Source organism: Pelmatolapia mariae, linkage group LG7, assembly GCF_036321145.2.
Source record: "Pelmatolapia mariae isolate MD_Pm_ZW linkage group LG7, Pm_UMD_F_2, whole genome shotgun sequence".
Taxonomy (NCBI): Eukaryota; Metazoa; Chordata; class Actinopteri; order Cichliformes; family Cichlidae; genus Pelmatolapia; species Pelmatolapia mariae.
In genome coordinates, this window is record NC_086233.1 from 38,257,185 (window position 1) to 38,276,540 (window position 19,356).

The window sequence follows — 19,356 nt, forward strand, 5'->3', positions numbered from 1 at the left end:
AAACTCTGTAAACCAGTGAATAAAACCAGGCCCACTATTGTTTTTAGACTTTTTTTTTTTTTTTTTAAATCAAACGTTACTGATTTTGCCTAATGACAAAGAATAAAAGTGTTCAGACACGAAAATGAAATGTGAAAGATTTATTTGAAAATTGCTGAAATGGAGAAATGCAAAATTATACTTTATGAATCAGAAAAAAGACAAAGAAAGAAAGATACAATCTGAGGACACGTTGTATAGTCCAGTAAAGTTACACTACATACATTCACCATTAAGAGGAAAAACAGTTGCATTTTCAGTAGTCTACACTATGAAAATCTGGCATCGTTGTATTTTTTTCCTCCACTACTCTTGTATAAAAACTATTTTTAACAGGATACAGACTTGATTTTCATACACAAGAGTCTAAAACTGTTTTGTAAAGTAGTGAAAACATTTTTGGAGTTAAAAGTTGTAATACTTCCCAAACCATAACATAAAAGGTTTAACAATTAAATGTACTTCATATATATTCGATCGAACCTCTGTTTTCATTTTTAATTGAATGATGAAAAAGTAAAAACAGCTTCTTCATTGGGCATTAGCTTCAGTTATGAACCAGTCCAGAACCTTCTTCTTGTTCTCGTCAACCCATTTAATGTTAGCGATGGTTCTCTCAATGGATTGATCCAGTGCTAAGGTCCCAGAGCCAAAACCAACATCGGAATTGTCGGCCTTGAACTCCTTCAGCTGATGCAACAGACACAATGTAAATCAGTGAGTAGTTTTAAACAAAAGACATATACTAAAAATACATGGCTTTTTTCATATCACTCATCTCTTTTTTATATTAAAATTATGTTTTTTCCAACATTTTACTATTGAGACATGTTGTTTGTCATTCATAAAATGCTACAAACACACAAACCTTTTGTTATTGTTGTTGGATGAATGTTCTTCTTGCACACAGTCACTGCAACTTTTTATAATCTATAACTAACTATAAATATTGCAGCTTGGTTATGGCACAAAACTGAATGCTTGCATGTTGATGTTAAAGTTGTCATAGTCCTGAGTCTCAGACCAAGTATTTTTGAGTTTTGTTCTGGACTTATGATTCTCTCTTTGGACATTTGAGATAAATCATATTCAGGTTTTTGTGTATTGATTTCCTATTACTTGTTTATCTGTTTTTATTCATATTTCTTGGTTTCTTTTTTGATTATGTTAGTTCCCTTTGGTGCCTTGTCTGTCACCTCTGTGTCCTGTCGTCATTGTCCATCCATCCAATCATTCATTTCCGCTTATCGTTTTATATTGTTTGTTTTATCTTTTATGATTTGTTATCTTACGTGCAGTACTTTGTGATTCTGTATAGAGAGGTGCTATATAAATAAAATTTTATTTATTTATTTTTATTTTCAAGGTTGCGGGGGGAGCTGGAGCCTATCCCAGTTGTCTTAGGGCGAGAGGCAGGTCACCAGTCTGTCGCAGGGCTAACACACAGACAGAGACAACCAATTGCACTCCCATTCACTCACCCATTCACACCTATGGGCAATTTAGTGTTTCCAATTAACCTGTCCCCACTAACTCAGTGTCTCCTGTGGTAATCACAGTGGTTGTCTCCATGTTTGTATCCCTTTCTGTCTCCCCAGTCAGTCATGTCTCTGTCTAGCTCCAGTCTCTTTGTCAAGTTCATGCGTCTTAGTCTGGGTCTCAGTGTGTGTTACTTCCTGTTTTATTTTCTTAGACCTCTCTCTTGTGTGTATCATGTTCAGTTTTGGATCCCTTGTCTTGTTAGTTCTATTCTTCTCAGCTGTGCTCCCTGGTGTGTCCACTCTGCCCTAATGTCCTCCTGTGTATATATTGTCTGCATCTGTGTTCTTTGTTGTGTCAGCCTCTGTCAGTCTGTTTCTATGAGTCAGTCCAGACTAGTGATGAAGCGTCATGAAGCCTTGAATTGAAAATTACCAATAGTTAAGGCTTCACATGGGCTATCTCTCTGGTCAGAACTTTTATTTCCATTTTAACTATTTAACATTGAGTATTTTAACTGTTGCCTGCCTTGCAACAATGTGAGCATGAGAATAATCACTACCAAGAATAGAAATAAAAGCATGAATGAATGTGTAGTTCGTTCATTCATCTAATCTGTTTTTGAATGTGGTGTGGCAATAGAAGTCTATCAATGTCAAAAAACTTGTCAGTATGATTTCAGTCAATGTCTAAATAAATCCAAATAGGACATGATGAGAGGTGTATGTTAATACTGTTTGTGTTAAAAGTAGGCCTGTCAACTTTAACATGTTAACACTGCATCATCACAATTAATCCAATCAACCTATCTGGAGCGCAGAATGATTCAAAATCCCTGAAATGTCTCTGTCAATGCATTTCGGGCAGTTTGTCCAAAGTTTGTCCATTCTGAGCTCCATATCGGCCGATTGCTTTAAAAACTGTGCTTGCGTTAATCGTTATGACGCGTTAATGCGGCATTAACGCCGCATTAACACGTTAACGTTGACAACACTAGTTGAAAGAAGATGTGAAAGTGATTGTGCTTATGAATACTGGGGCAATGGGAGACCACTGCGCTTTGATGCTATGGAGGGCCATGACAACCAAAGTGATTTCAATGTGACAATAAGTCATACAGACCTATTTTCTTATCACTGTCTTTAGGTTTAAATACTGGTAATGAGAACACTATGACCTAGCAGTAAAATGCCTGTCCTGTCAGACTTATTAGTTCACTTCAGTTCAAATCAAATTAAACCCTTGTAAGGTCTGGAAGGCTTGAAATCAATACTTGAAATTTGCTTTGAGACCAGAGGATGACTTGAGATTTGATAAGACTTAAAGTATCTACATTGAAAAGTAGGACAACAAAATGAACAAAAGGGAAACCACATTGTGGAAAAGTCATTTCAAAGAAATATCTAACCTGCTGAAGCTCAAATTCAGTGGAGAAACGTTTGGTGACGCCGTTGATGAGTTTGGAGAATGAGAATGAGCCACCACCATACCTGAGGGCAAACGTCAGTTAGCAGAAATTGATGTCCAGGTCACTTAAGAATGGTCTTCTCTTTCATTGAGAACGTGATTATCATCTAACTTCTACATTTTGTCATAAATTATATAAATTAGATGTAATTCTTCACAAATGTATACATATATTTAGTGAGTATACTATAGATGGTATTTTTTAAATACTCAGGCCTGATCATTTAAAAGTGCAATTCTATCCAAATTGTAAGCTGCATTTATGATGTCAGAAAAGAAATTCAAGAAAACCGTAATAATGATTTTAGGGGATGACATCTATTTATCTGAAATTATTTTTAAAAATCTTGCTGAACATCAAAGTCAGTTATCTCCTTTTTGAAGATAATTGTTTATTACTTTTTATCAACTTGAAAGTGAGTGAAAGCTGCCGTAAATTTTGAAGGTTAATTGCTTTTATGAAGCCACACAAGCTGACGTATGAGACATTTTACTAGTTTTTTTTTTACGAGAAAAATACATTTTTTTCTTTCCTTTTAGTATTTTTTAGCAGTGATTTTCTCCTATTCAGTCCAGGCTCTGGTTTAAATCCAAAACTTGGAATCACATGGAAAACAGAAGCATCATCAGTCCCACACCAAAAACTGTAATTCTGAATAGTCTTGTTTCATATTAAAAACTATACTTCCTAAGCTGAAATTCTGGTGCCTTTTTAGAGTTTTATGTTGTACTCACTGACTGAAGATGTATGACCATCGAGCCCTGACAAAGTCCCATGCCAGAGACTGACCAACCACATTACTGGCAATGTTGATAATGGTGGCGGTGGCATCCTGTTTTCGGATCATGTTTGGATCCAGAGTGTATTCCAGGTACCTGAACAGTCACAGAGTAAATATGTGTGCTAGATAGTAACTTTAAGTTACATATCGTGGCATATTTATTTATAAAGAAGTTAATGAACTACCTGTTGAGCAGCCAAGGTTCTTTGGTGCAGGACATAGCATAGCGAAGTTTATCAGATTCAATAGCAATATTGGCATTCTTAAACTGTGACCAAGCAAAATCCCATTCTTTCTCGCCACCTGCTGCAATAGCATTGCAGTACACAGTGGAGCGCAGGTTAGGGTGGATCCTAGAAAAAGAGCATATTGTTAGACTTCAGTACACCATAGATTATACAGAGTATTACTTTATACTATAGGGGAATAATTATTTTATCCCCCTGCTGAATTTGTAAGATTGCTTAATTAAAAGAAAAGGAAATGAACTGTCTCAAATTTTTATGGTTTCATTTTAAGTGATATTATTGGCTGCTGCTTCAGAACTTGAAACTTCAACTCCCTCCCAAGATTTTCTATGGGATTAAAGTGTGGAGACAGCCAAAGTCACCACATGACCTTATTCATGTGCTTCTACATGTGCTTCTTCACATTAATAACAAGCTTGTCCTTGAAGTTCCGGGGTTTTCCACAACCTTTCTCATGAGCATCCTCACCCCATGGGGCAAGATCAAATGATCAACCCACAGAGGATAACCCAAAAATGAAAATGAAAAAAAAAAATGTTGCAAGCGAGTCCATTTTACTAAATCTTAATTGCAGCAACTGAAAATGGTACTTAGTAGTTTGTGTGGACCACATGTGCTTGTATGCACGACTGACAACGTTGGGGCATACTCCTAATGAGAACAAGAATGGTGTCTTGTGTGGTCTCCAGGATCTGGAGGCCATCACTGAGCTCCTCAACAGTCTGAGGTGCAACCTGGCGATGTAAAATGTAAAGTGGCTGAGGGCCACTCCACCAGGTGGAGTGGCCACAGACTGCCACTGAGACACTTTTCTCTGTTCTCTCTCCAGAGATCGTAGCAGCTCCTACACCACCAGCTCCACAATCTGAGCGTCCTCTACAGGGGCACCTGTTCCAGCCACTGTGAGGCCCTGCTGGTTCCGATAATTCAATCCACGGGAGATTTCCAAGCAGTCTCGTGCCTTTGACCAAGAGATAAAAACTGATCTTTACATGGTGCACCCTGACACAGTGCTTATCTACCTGCTTTTTGTTACTTGCCAAGTGCCAAGGACTCTTTGTGGTCAAACAGGGAGTGGGTGACGTTTATTATGACAGGGGAGGAGCCATGCTGGTATATCATCTCAATCTCCTAAAAGTATGGCGAGAAGCTTAAACTGTTTCTCTGATGAGCCTGTTTGGGAAAGAGATGAGTTGGGGTGCCAAATTCCACCATTGGGAAGGCATGCTGCATCCATTGTGATAACTATGTCACAAAGTCCCAGAGAGAGGATGTTGCACCCTACCCTTTTTCCCAGGTTCACATGCTCCTGGTATTCTGCTGCTGCATATGCTGCTTCCTACCTGGATGATGTGTGTGCTTGTATGGAGCGAGGTACAGTATTATGGGTACCACTTGCATCTTTACCTTTATTGTGTCACAGTGGATTTGCTCTCATCTGTGAACGTGGTGGACGTTACAATTCTGGTGTTCAATGGCAAATGATAATCAGGCTCTATGATGTTAGGCATTGGGCACAGGGCCCGCTCTCATGAAGTCTTTTTCTGATTGTTTTCTCAGATATTTACACCAGTGGCCAATGTCAGTTACCTCCACCTGTAAAATTATTCCAGTTTTGGGAAACTGGTGCACTTGTTATATATTTCATTAACATGAAAGTGATTAACCACCCCTACTGCTACTTCAGATCAATATACCAGACATTAATCTGACTGATATACTCCAATTAAAAAGACTCCATTAATCTTTATGAGCAGTGTATTGTTTTTTAAATGGTTTACAAACCTGAAGAAATCTTCTTGACTACAAAATTGACATGGACACACACCTGTTGCTGCCAGTATCCATCCACTCTTGAAACCATTTCATGACCAGGTTTTGGCATTCCTCCAACCCTGTACTGCAAGCCAGGCTAATTGCATTCACCTGATTATACCTGCAGGATAGACAAATAGAAAACAGAAGTATTAACAAGACCATTTAAGGAAAATCTGGGGAAAGCAAAGGCATTATGAATACGGATATTTCGCAGTTCAACATCATATAAACTGAGTAGAAGAGTTTCTAAGTTCCAACTAACACATGTGTTGAACTGAATTTGTAGATTTACACATTTTGAATAATTCACGTAAAAAAACTGTATCCTGGGTCCACAAAAGAACAACTTCTACAATTACATCACAACATAAATTATTATTTTATTGAAAATGTCTAACCTATCTGATTTTTGAATACAGTTTAGACAGATGTCAGCTTATGATGAAATGTGTTTTCACTCACTGGTCCATGTGCCCATCAGGAACTTTGCTCCAGTTGTCTGTCATTTGCTTGTAGTATTCAAATAGAGGGGAAACTTTTTTCCCGAGATATTCCTGAAAGCAACAAAGACAGAACTCAGAAAATGTGACAACTTATTTGTGTTTTGTTTCTTTTGTATATATATATATGTCGTTGGAAGAAGTTCACCTGCATGGGGCCATAAACTTCGCTGCGGTCAAACATGAGGTAGAAAAAGTCCAGGTTGTTAAGGGCTGCCTGCCATGGAATGTAATCTCTCTCATTATTCAGGTACTTGGTGGTTTCAAGCGCCCGCACTGTAGAAATGATCTTGGCTCTAAGGGGTAGAATATAGTAAAAATTAATCAGATACTTTATGTTTATGTTTTCCATTGTCATAATTTTAAGATATTACCACAAGTACTATTAATTAATATCTGATAGGTAAGTATTTAAGCCCACAGCCTTTGTAATATCAAAATAAGAATAATAGTAAGGCTTAATTCTTCTCATAGTAATATTGTTACCACTTTAATGTCATAATATGAAAAATAGATTATTATTATTATTATTATTACAGTTATAAAATGTGCATATTTTTTTTAAAATAAAACACAAGTTTTATTGTTTGATGCAACTTGCAGATTTTATCCAAAGTACAATTACATAACAGCCTGATTCTGGTATTCAATTCAGTAATTTCAAGCAAATATTATTTGTATTGATTTTAGATGATTAAACCCTACTGAGGTCATATTGATCCCGATATAAAAAAGCTGAAATAAACAAAATGGTAAATGGACTGGTTCTTATAAAGTGGTTTCACACTCTACCTCAGCACTCAAAGCACTTTATACAACTGAAATCATTCACAAAACACTTTTTCTATGCCTTTTCTATGTAAGTGCTTTCTATCTAATATTCACACACACTCATACTCTAATGAATGCAGTGGAGAGCAACTTGGGGTTAGTACCTTTCCCAAGAATATTTGGCATGCAGAGTGGCAAGGGATCAAACCACCAACCCTCCTATTACTAGATGACCTGCTCTACTTTATTTAGAGCCTGGTGATGGCTAACTAATCAGACACAAGCAGAAATGGCTGTAGTGATAGATGTAGCTATTCTAAATGATAGCAACATCAGGAAAAAGGAACACGAGAAGCTCAAGAAATAGCGAGGGCTGAGAGAATGTGGAAGGCGAAAGCAACAGTGGTCCCCATGGTGAAGCACTGAGGGAAGTGACCCTCATATATATCAAACATTCCCTTTAGAAAAGACAATTATCCATGTCTTCTCCATTTGCAGGTAATGGCTCTCCCAGTGATTCACTGGAGTCCCAAAGCCTTAGAAATGGTTTTGTAACTCTTTCTAGAGTAACAAAGTCAGATGCAAATGACATCTGACATCTGTTTAATTGATATATCGTTTAAACATGTCTGTTAATAATCAGGCCTGATGTAGCTAGTGAAATTGAACTTATAATAATAATAATGTATTTAATCAAAATATCGCAGTTGATTCACGATTTAATGATCATGAAGTGACAAAGCTGGAACGGAAGTAAATAGTTTTTCACAGTAGTGTACATCTCGTAATCATAACAGTTATCATGTACATGTGAGACAACACTTGCAAACTTACCTGGCCAGATTGAAGGCGTCATCCAATATCTGAGCTCTGTTGATCCGTGGAATGAGCTTAAAGAAACATCAGGAAACATCAAGAAACATGTTTACAATCACTGATAATCACTGATAATCACTGTGTGTTGGGCTCCTCTGTCTTACCTGATGATTACTCTGCAGAACATCTAAGAGTTTTGCCCAGTTGCCATCATCGTAGTTGACCCTGTAGTAACCAACCATGTTGACATTGGCTAGCACCCACTGATCTCGTGTTGCTTTCATAGCTTCAGATGTTTCTAGAAAGTGAAGAAATAGAACTCAAAGTTGGTGCACAAGAATAAAATAAATGTAAACTTTTACTAATGTAAGCTAATTTACTTAGTGTTTGTGTTCCGGGATTTGTATGAACAATACAACAATTTATTGCTAGATTGTTTCAGCTATATACAGTTATGTGTAAAAAAGAAAAAGGAAAAAGGTTTTCACAGGACTCTCTGCAATTCTTTGTAAATCCCATGACTCTGGTTCTTGCTGTGGAGGAAATCTGATCTACCGTTTCTTATAAAGTTGCCTTAGTTTATTGAGGATTGCAGGTATTCAATATGCATAGTTCTCTTAAGACCCTGCAAGAGCCAATGGTGGCAAAAGGACAGCCATTCAGCACCTAAGTAGAAGTACAGATACCAGTGTGAAAAAAAAAATACCCCAGTAAAAGCTGAAGTACTGATTCAACTTCTTTACTCAAGTAAAAGTAAAAAAGTACAGGCTTTGAAATTTGCTCAACGTAAGAAAGTAAAAATCTGCTTTTGGAGGCTTTTTGTTTCTACCAGCTATTTTTGTCTTAGTCTTAAGCTGGGAATGGATTATCTACCTGATTTGGATGTTAGCCACAGTGGATTCTGCATAATTCCAGTCCTCATCCATTTGATTGGAATGGTCCATTGATAACTACGGCAGAACATTTGAAACATTATTTATGCAGATTCTTTATTTTTTTTAATTAATTTATTTTTTTGCTTTTTATTAACTAAAAACAGCCTGTAACCATTTTGCCATTTAATAAATAAATAAAAAAAGAATTTGGTCTTTACTTGATATATTAGGAAGAAAAGATAAAAAAGGCAGTGCAAATACTTGAAGAGGGATGGAGTGGTGACTACAGCTTCTGGATCCAGAAGGAAGTGCTGCTGGGAAACACTTCCAGTCCCAGTGTTAATAGTAACCACAGGAAAGCCCATCTGCAGCACCCAGGTGTTCATTATGTTATCGAGAGTATCAGGAAGCTCTAACTCGCTAGAATCAGCAGCCTGTGAAGGTCCAGAAAAACCCAAAAAGAAAAAAGTAAATAAATTTTTTAAACACACACACACGCGCACACACACACGCGCGCGCACTGTTATAGTCAAAACACTACCTATTTTGTTCAGATTTTGGTCAGATCTTTTAAACATTATACCAAAGAAACATAAAATGTCAAATGTTATGGAGTGAAAAATATAGTCATTGCCAAAAGCTATTTAATTAAAGAAAAAAAAAAAAACGTATTACAGTAGGTCTGAGTTTAAATACGTAGAAAAGATTATTTTGGTTTCAGTATTTCTACAGCTGGTGCTCTCTGATGTTTCAAAAGCATTAGAAAACAATATTAGGCACAGGTGGCAATTAATCAGTAATAACGTAGATCTTAACTAAATATTCAAAAAGAGCAGAGAGATGATAACATGCCTTTTGCAGATGATCCCAAAGGTCTGTGTAGACTGCATTCCCAAATCTAAATTCAGTCAGATAGGACTGCAGAAAAAAACAGGAAACAGAGGGATATGTCAGACATACTGCTTTGGATAAATGAGGAATTAATGCATCGGAAAAACTTTCAAAAAATGTGTACAAGTGTTCAACATTTTGCTACAATGTCCTCCAAGATTTTTCAGTGAAAGGGATATCCTTTTCACAGATGACAGGATATGTACCATGCCGTGAATAAGTATTTGCCCCCTTCTGGATTTCTTAGTTTATTTATATTTCTCACTCACCACTGGACAAATTGTACTTTGACAAAGATAACTGGTGTATCCATGGGTTATATAAGACATGTATTTGGTGATTAGACTCTGATGACCCATCATGGCAGAATGGAAACCCAGTGGTGATAGGATTTAGGACAGGGCCCCCCAGAGTCGACATGCTGGAGGTGGTGAAGATGAAGACTGATGCTTGGATAGAACTCTTACTGAAGTGTTTATAAGTTGCCCCCCCATATTAGGTTGGCCCAAATGCTTGAATATTTCAAATCACTTTTAAAAACACACCTTTTTTCCAAGGCGTTTTAGGAGTAGTACCAGAGTCGGCTTTTTTTCTGTTTTATTCATGTTTTAATATTTACTGAATCATTTTAATCTTTTTTTTCATTTATTTATTTAGTTTATTATTATTTAATTTTCTTTGTCTGTTTAATGTAAGTTTTTTTTAACTTTTTTCACTGTTTTTTACTGGAAAGCATTTTGGTCAACCATGTTGTTTTTATAGTGCTCTATAAATAAAGTTGGATTGGAAAGTTGGAGTGTCTGTGAGGTGGAGATGGGGAGTAGGTGGGCTGAACAAATACAACTCCACATGTGGCTGCACAAAACAAAACCTTTATAGAGGTTTTGCAGACATGTGACCGCTTACCACATACCACATAAGTTGTTACCCATTTTGGACACACAGTATTCCTAAATCATACTCAACCTTATGTAGATAAGATAAATTATGGAAAGTATGGTTAAAGAAACTATGGTTATATACTAGTGATGTGCGATACCACTGATTTCCTTTCCGATCTGATACCAAGTAATATTCAGGGTGGTATCGACGATACTGATCCGATACCGATACTTTGTACAAAAACTTATTTTATTTATTGTATCTCAAATTATAGCGTCATAATGATTACAGGACATCAGATTACTTGTTCTTATCACTTAATAATGCAGAATTCATCATATAGAAATAAAAAAGCTGAAGCTGTGTGCTATTTGAACACCTTGCCTGCCTGCAGCACTAAAGGACTCCGTGAAAGACGTCTGTCTCGCCCTAGCAGCACCTGTCCCTCTCCTCCTCTTCAGTTCGCCTCAACATACGCTCGTCATATTCTGTGATATGATTTACTCTGGGGTGTTTGACAGGTCAGTGGTGTTGCCACAACTCCTCACTTTCTTGCCACATGTAAAATACGTCCGCACATGATTCCATTTACGCCCAGCCATTGTTGTGAGTGCGCATGCCAGGGGCTGCGACACATTTATACATTTATACAGCCGTATTTCGCACATGACTATGAAAGGCGGAAGAGGAAGTAGTTCCTTCCAATGTAGACAATCCGAATGAAATAGGTTCTTCCCACTGTGTTCCTGTTAATGATAAACTACAAATTTACCCTAAAGTACTAAAATATCGATATTTTAATGTGAGAACCGATTCTAGAACATAAATGACTGGTATCGGAAGAATCGATATTTCAGTATCGATCCGCACATCACTATTACATACTGTCTCAGAGGAAATAAAAAGCTTTCATGACTAGCATCTTGCTTGTTATGTGCAGAAACTGGGCAAAGGAGGACTGAAGATGTATGTTAACTTATGCCAGGTTGATGCAAGGATATGAATGCTGGCTGTGGCTGAAGCAGTGACAAATTATATCTGCAAGTGAAAATTATATTGCCGTGAAAGTTTAGATAATTATTTGAGTGAGTAGTTTTGTGCTTTTGCAACAATCGTGGTAACCAGCATGACTGAGCTGGTGATCACTTTCTGCATACAGCGGTCTTCTGCAAGATGTTGAACTGTTGATATGCTGTTTATTTACTCCTTCTTGTTGAACCATGAACACTGACCTTAACTGAGGCAAATGCAGCGTGCAGTTCTTTTAGTCTTCTTCTGGTACGTTTTTAAAACAATGTAGATACTGTCCTGTTGTTGCATGTGTGACTGAGCCATTACAGCAAAAACCTCTGCAAGGATGACTGGCTGGTTGACTCACCATCATAGTAGCACATTGTGTTCTGTTATATTGTGGTCCTTACCCTCAGTCCCAGCTGGAAGACATCTTCAGTCAGGAAATCTGACAACATCCTGAGGACAGATGCTCCCTGATGAGGAGAAAACACACTGTTAAGTTTTTTCTTTTTCTTTTTCTTTTTTTTTTTTGTGGTTTAGAGAGTCTATGTGGGCGTTACCTTGCTGTATGAAATAGTATTAAACAGCTCATTAATCTGTTCTGGTGTCTGGATATCTTCTTCTTTAGATGACAGAGGGTGAGAAGAAGCCAGGGCATCAATAGCAAACACCTTCTGAATGTCACCGAGCACGAAGAGATCACCCTGTTATGAAACAAATGAGACTGTATACTTAACAACTTTGTCGAGCACCAACACTTATATTCAAGACAATTTAGTGTTAATGAACTTCTTACCACATTCCAGTCAGGTTCAGCATAATTTGCTCCTAAGTACTCAACATAGGATGCAAAGCCTTCATTCAGCCACAAGTCATTCCACCATCTGAGTGTCACCAGATTACCAAACCACTAGAGGGACAGTTCAGAAAACAAAACTTATAAATGAGGCACAGGCAGTTTTAGCCCAATAAATAATTATTTAGCACAAACTCAGCTTGAACTTGTTTCTTAGGGTTAATGCAAATTTAAGGCTTGCGTTTTGACAGAATGTGAGAATTGACGTCGGCATTTGAACTAGTTTACAAAGAAGTGAAAAGAATTTGTTTTTTGAAGGTTTTTTTTCACTTAAGACTCAACTTGAAGTTATTTTCTGGCACTTCAACCCTTTACTATGACATATGAATGGGTGTGAATGGGTGACTCAACCAAGCTGTATGTGCTCAGGTAGAGTAGAAAAGCACTATATAAGAACCAGTCCAGTTACCAGTTACTTGGAAATATATCTGAAATTGCTTTCTGGGACCTGAGAGTTGAGATGAATGTTTTCCAAAGCACTTAAAACTTAATTATTGCCTATATTCAACATTTCAAGAATCCTCTTTAACTTTATTTCCAGGACTTGAAACTCACCATGTGAGCCAGTTCATGAGCAATGACCGTAGCGATCCTTTCCTTGTTGGCGTTGGAGGAGAATGCTTCATCGTACAGTAGAGCTGTCTCCCGGTATGTGATCAGACCCCAGTTTTCCATGGCCCCTGCATTAAAGTCTGGGATTGCTATCTGATCTGTGTTAGGACAGAGATTATGTGGCTGATTAATTGCTTGAAGTGAAAGAGGTTGCCAGTTTAAAACAGCAGAAATACTGAAAACCTTTACCCAATCACAGTGCAACAATGTCAATTTAATCCACTATGGGTAAAAAAGATCACTGATTAAAAATCCTACTTAATTAAAAGTAAGTAAAATGATGTAAATAAAAGTTTCAAAGGTGTCAGAAATATCAGTTTATATAAGTATAACAAAATGTAAAATAAAACAAGTGCAAGTACATCAAATCTTGGCCTGCAACATAGGACAGGCTAAGATTATATAAAGATGAAGAATCATATTTTACCTGTTAATAATTGATAATGAAGATGACCTTCTCATAACATGTCATAAAAAGTCACAACTGTAAGATGTGCGTATGATAGGAACATACGCACAGTTTTGCCATAAATATACACCTGATGCCAATAAACATGAGACCAAAAACTGATCTGAGAACTAAGATTAGATCAGTGCATTGAGTAGACACATGTCTCCACTTTACATGTGAGCAGAGAAAGGTGCATTGGGCACATTTAATAGGAAACAAAATGAACTTCAAACAGGGCGCCATAAAGATAAGGCACTGCTTTAAAGAAGATATGGAATCTGTTTTTTTGTACACTAAAAGAAACTGATGCTGCTGAAGTCTATCATATCAACTGGTAAAAGAAAAAGTATGGCATTTCTATACCTCCCTGTTTTTTCATTGCTTTGTCATTTTGTGGTATTTTTTGGAAGAAATATAATCTCTTCCAAAATTTGTCCCATTTGCATAAAAACAGCAAACAAAAAATAAAAACTTGATTCATTTATTATTTTGCATCTTTTTAATGAAAGTTTGCATTTGCTTATGGTCATTTAATGTCACTATAGGATAGGTTTTCTTGCTCTCACAGTCTTTGATTTGGCTTTAGTCACTTCATGACAAGGCTTCAGTTAAGGAATTCCCTTAGTACTTAAAATGTTAGTATTGTTACTTATTAAATATAGACTTTGATTGAATTAAATTACATAATAGATATAAGATTACGATTTCATAGACTTAGGAAATCCATGCTGGTGCATCAGGACAGCTGTGCTGACTCAGCTAAAAAGTGTGAAATTGTAAACGTGCAGGCATGTATATGTCTAGTTAATTGTGTGGTGGTCTTACCAGACTTGGGTAGAGGGTACTTGGAATCGTAATACTGCTCAAAGAATTTAAGGATTGGTCCAGTTTTGCTAAGGGCATACTGTCCTTGACCAGCTGCAATGGCGGACTTTCGGGCAAAAATGTGGATCTAAACCCAGATTACACAAAATAAAATCAAATTGAAAAACACTTTACACCACTTTGCAAAATAACATTATTCTATACACCTATATTTCAAATAGCTTAAATCTATAGAAAGAGTACAGGGTACAGTCTAGTCTCTGATCTTGAAGGTACAGTCAATCATTTTTTGCAGTTCTAAGAAAAGAATAACGTTGTACTGGCAAATATTCATTGATTAGTGTGACTTATGTCTTATTTATTCACTTATATGAACTTAGAATGAGTCCATTAAAAAATACATAGGTGTGGGCACTGGCTTGTGGAAGCTACAAGGTTGCCTGCTACTCTGGAATACAGTCCTCAAGATGGACATCGCTGTTCTGTCTAATTGTATTTTATGTATGTGGCTAGAGACCAGCTATTTATTAGTTGATGGTTTTCATCATTTTATTTCTGAGCATGTCTTTGTTTGTTGGGATTCTGTATCAGGTCCGGATTGTTTGGTGTCCCAGCCAGCTAATACTGCCGGGACAAAGTCTGAGTTTAGTGAGCTGACTCCTAAGACTGTTTATTCCGGGACTGTTTGTTGGTCGGTCAAACAGAGCTCATTTGAGACATAAACTCTGCCCGGGTCATGGCCAGAGAGCAAGTTTAAGGTCTTAGCTGACCCCCGGAGGTTCTCATTCCTCTTTGCTCCGGGCTCAGCCAAGCCTGCCCAGCCTCTGGGGCCTCCTGGGGGCCAGATGTTAAATTGACTTGATGCTATTTACTTGATTAAAGTGTTCCTTTAAATTTTCTCAGCAGTGTATGTTAAGAGTATGTACTGTGTAATACTTGAGCTATGGCTCATGCACATCTTCCAGACACCGCCCAACTGTAGTATCTTCAGTTGGATGAGCACAAGAAACCTTTACTAATTAGTTTTCTGTTTTAATAATAACATATTTGCTCTACTTGATCAGAATAAAAGGCAACTGTGGAAATTACTGAAATTCACGCGTGAAAGTTTCTTGGAAATTCAAAACCACTTTGATTAAAGAATGTCAAAATTACTATGGGACAACAATTACCTCAACACCATCAATGCTGTTACCGATATAGTCGTAGTCACTGACAATGAATGCCAACAAGTAAGTCGACATTTTCTCTGTTCGCTCAAAAACTGTCTTAAGCAGATCCTGGCCATCAAGGTTGATTTCAGTTGTTTCTGAAAAGAAATAAAATAAAGAGGTAACATTTTTATTTGATTGCTTTCCATTTCTTACCATATTACTGACTACAAACATAAAGTGTTTTTATACTTTATTGTTGTTGTCATATTTAATTGTTTAACTATGTGTTACATCCTCAATATTTAACTATGTAGTGACATCAATTTTTAAAACAAAAATATCTGCTCTGTTCTCAAACTAACCTATTTCCTTGCCATTGGACAGGGCTGTAGTTCCACGGTCGTGGATCAGCGTAATGTAGAAGTAAGCTTTCATAGCTGGCTCATCAAAGCAAGGGAAAGATTTCCTAGCATCTGTAGGCTGCATCTGGGTGGTAGCCATGACCCTGACAAGAAGCAGATAAATCAGCCTTGTGTGTAAAGAAAGTGCTACACAATTTAAACAAAATGGTTGGATGAATGTTCACCAAAATCCAGATGGTGTAATAGCTATATGTCCAAAACTTTGTTAGCCTAGATAAGCAAAAAACCCCAACAACAACAAAAAACCAAGTAAAGTAGCTGGCTTAGCTTTAGACAAATAAAAAACAAACAAACGAAAAAACCTTTCGGCTCCAAAGTTGTCTTAGATTCATTTCTGAACCAGCAACTAATGTCATTTTGTGGTTTATCCTATTTGTGTGAATTCAGTATCAACATTAGCACGATGAGAAATGTCATCATTTAGAAAATGATTAGCCATGACTATATTTATAACTATATATGCATTAAAAACAAACAGTAACTTTTGTTGTTCTTCAAACTTCTAGAGAAATTCTGATTTAAGTGATGTTTCTGTCTTTTATCCATGTAATTCTTCCCTTTATGTAAAAATGTCTGCAGTTTAGAGGAAATTCAATTTACTATAATAAGAAAGATGAGCTAGTTTAACCAAATCCCACTTTTTTTTAAGTACTCAATTACAAAGACATCATGCCTTTTGTTATCTTGTAAGACAGTAAAAGTTTTATTTTTAGACACTTTGTCAAACAAAATCGAAACTGTTGATTTTAGATGTAATATGTCTTCTATATGAAAAGAACTATTTTGTAGTTGCTCTAGATGTGGTTAAAGTTTGAAGAGAGATTAACTTAATGATTCAAATAAAAAACAAAATGTAATTATTTAACGAGTCCTCTTTTTTTTTTTTTTTTAAAAAACAAACATTTTCATTGTTACCTATGTTGATATGTTCCAGGTTTGCTGACACTATATACACTTACCTTTTCTCTCCATCCTCCATGTATTCGCTCCTGTAGAAGCCTCCAAGGTCATCAGCTAGTTCTCCAATGAATTCAGTGTAGAGGCGATACTTGTGTCCCTTCTTCAGTGTACCATCCAGCTCCAGGACCAGGTACTGTGTGACACCTTGGAGCCAGGAGGACTTGATTGCGGGGGCTTCAACACTACTCACTGACATGAGTCTTGCCAACTGGTTCTCAAATTTGATGTAATTCAATTTATTAGAATGGATCAGAATCAGGTCAGTGTCCTCCACACATTCAAAGTCCACAACGGAATTGCCTGAAACACCAAGAAATAATGTGCACTTTAATCAGTTGTTTAAACGTAGAAACCCTCAAATTATTTGCAGTCACATTAGGATATGTGACCGGTTTATCCAATCCATGATTTTGTTGCCAAAAAATATAAAAATGTCAAGTCAGTTTCATCAGGTAATGCTATTAGCAACCCATAGCTAATACACTTTAGTCCACCTATCAAAACTTTAAAAACACCATAACCTTTGTGCCACTAGAGAATATTCCAACAGCACACTGAAAAAACAACAACAATTGGCTGCACACCTAAAAAGGACTTTAAGTTTCAGACACTTTCAGATGCTGTATTTATTTTTCTTCATTTTCTGTTGTTTATTATTGTTCCATTTAATTTTCTCACCTGAGTGATCAGATCTAAACTTTTATAAAAGATGATAACTTTTTTTCATTAACAGTTTTTAATATCATAGGTGTGATAGTTATAAGGTCAAACTCAAGCTTTTAATGTGTTTTTAATTTTTGCAAAAGCACAAGTAACAGTAATTTCAAAATGGCAGCATTGTGTTGGTGTCATATAAATCCAAACTAATTTAGTTTTTAATATTTTTTTTTAACTTCAAACTGTATTAAACTGTATTTGTCTTTTGTGTTTCTAAAGCTCAGCATAATTTAAAATAAAATAGTTTTGTAGCTTAAATCTATCAATTCGCTTCTGCTTATCCTTTTCAGGGTCGGGGGGCTGGAGGCAGAGTACACCCTGGACAGGTCACCAGTCTGTCACAGGACATTGACAACCATTCGCACTCATATTCACTCCTGTATTCATACCTACAGGCAATTTAAAGTTTCCAGTTAATTTCACTATAGCATTCTGAGCCACCTCAAATGATCCTGTTACTGTAAGTATTGTTGTCTCTGTTGTTTAACTGCAACCTGTTTTTCCAAGACAGTTTACCATTAAAATGTGCTTCATTTGTGCTTAATAATATTGTGCTTAATTTCTGTTTCATATAGTGCGCAACTGTTAGTTGGGCTTAGAATGGATTCAACAACTCTCATTGATGTGATGTTCTTCAAAGACATTTAAAGTGTTATCACTGTTATTCATTCTATTGTCTGTTCTATATTATGCATTTTCAGTCATCCCCTGGAAAACTAATAAAAAGCATTACAATCATACTTCTCTACCTCTCTGAGAAGAATGCTGGTATCTTGCTGATACCAGGGGAGAGGGTCTATTATATGAACGTTACAGAGAAGGAGAGAAAAGTACTCATAAAGCCTTACCAGAGAAGATGTAAAGTCCAGTTGTTGGGTCTGGAGTCAGTCTTGGCCATAAGGTGACATTATATGTCTCTGGCACCAGGTTCTTGGGCAGCCGATACTTGTCCCAAGGTTCAGTGGGTGATGTGGCACGGGGTTTGGAGATTGTTGGTTCTCCATTTCTACGATTGTTTTTCCCCCTTTCCTGTGAGGAAACAACTGAGGCTAAGGCTCCCACACCTATGATGATCCCCAAAATCCCAACAGTTTTACTAATAAAGAAACCTTTCCCCATTTTGTCTGCCTACCCAGGAGCCCCACACTGAGACACTGAATTCAGAGGTGGAAGGTGAACTTGGATATGTAGCTGTGGGTAGCATTTCTCCTCCCATTTACAATAACAGGTGATACATTAACAATAGCATTGTAAATACCTACGTCATCTACCGAGGAGCAGACTTTTCTTGCAAGAAACAAAACTCAAGAAAGCTTGTCAGTTACCTCAGGATGATTACATTTGATTGTTCCTCACTCACTCCTCTCTTTAAAATATTACTGTTCCTTTCTGATGAGAATTGATTTTGATATTTGCTCTTGCATTTAACGAAAAGAAAGAACATATTGAAATTTTTTAATTTTTATTTTGAGCATGTCAAATCCATGTTAGAACATAAAATTCCTAAAGATCACTGAACTGAACTATTTGTTGGTATTGATATTTTACCATAATTCAACATAACTTTACTGCACTTCTAACTTAATTTCAAAGCCCAGAACATATTACTGAGGCATGCAAAAATAAGGTTAGATGTGTAAAGCTGCCATCCAGTCACAGTGAAAGATTTTTGGAACTACATTTGCATTACTTACAAATAAAAGACAGACATAGTACACTATGCCATACTACATACTACAAGAAAGTTTGCTAACTTCTCACTTGACTAAGAATCTCA

The 19,356-nt window shown here is 36.7% G+C and overlaps 1 pseudogene; it reads right to left on the bottom strand.

Annotated features, from left to right (window-relative positions):
• Positions 1-570: 570 nt before the first annotated feature.
• Positions 571-18,698, bottom strand: LOC134632251 (aminopeptidase Ey-like; annotated as a pseudogene).
• Between the last annotated feature and the right edge of the window lie 658 nt (positions 18,699-19,356).